Source organism: Bison bison, unplaced genomic scaffold, assembly GCF_000754665.1.
Source record: "Bison bison bison isolate TAMUID 2011002044 unplaced genomic scaffold, Bison_UMD1.0 scf7180017864456, whole genome shotgun sequence".
Taxonomy (NCBI): Eukaryota; Metazoa; Chordata; class Mammalia; order Artiodactyla; family Bovidae; genus Bison; species Bison bison.
This window is the reverse complement of record NW_011495018.1, coordinates 7,674,581-7,675,261: the sequence shown is the minus strand read 5'-3', so window position 1 is coordinate 7,675,261 and position 681 is coordinate 7,674,581.

Sequence of the window (681 nt, the reverse complement as noted above, 5' to 3'; positions counted from 1 at the left end):
GCCCCGCACCGAGCAGTGGCCCCGGGCGCGGCTGCTCCAGGAAACCACCGGGCTGCCTGAGGTCAAGGAAGTGCCGCACCCGTGGCCGACCTGGAGACTCTCCACCGAAGATAAACCAGTTGAAGAAAACACTTTGAATTCGGAAAGACTCAAGCCCAGCCTCTCAGAAAACAGGTCTAAGGGGCAGGAAAAAAAAAAAAAATCCTTGTCTTCGGTCACATAGCCTTTTGCCGGCCGAGTCCCCTTGACCACAGTCCAGCATCTTGTCCTAGGAGCTACCAGAAGTGGGGCTGAAAATTCTCCGTGTCAAGTGCTGACACACCGCTGAGGGATGCGTCCTGAGGGTATCTCCCCCCACCCCAACCCTTTCCTCTCTTTCTGGAAAAACATGATTTTTATTGCCTGAGGCTCCTCTCACCCCCAGAAACTGTAGCCCACCCTGAGGTCATAAACTTCTGCTCAGCATCCATGGCAACTAACGCGGGGGTCACAATCAGAGGATTATAACTGCAGATGTGAAGCTGGGATGAGAGGGGAATTCTTCAAAACGGTATCTTGTTTTCCTGCAAATAATGCCTCTTACATAAAATCTACGGAGAGATTAATGCAGCAAAGAGACCAGCCTTAGAATCTCAGACTAGATTGCTTTTTCCATATAGACTCCACTTGGTGGGTTTTGTT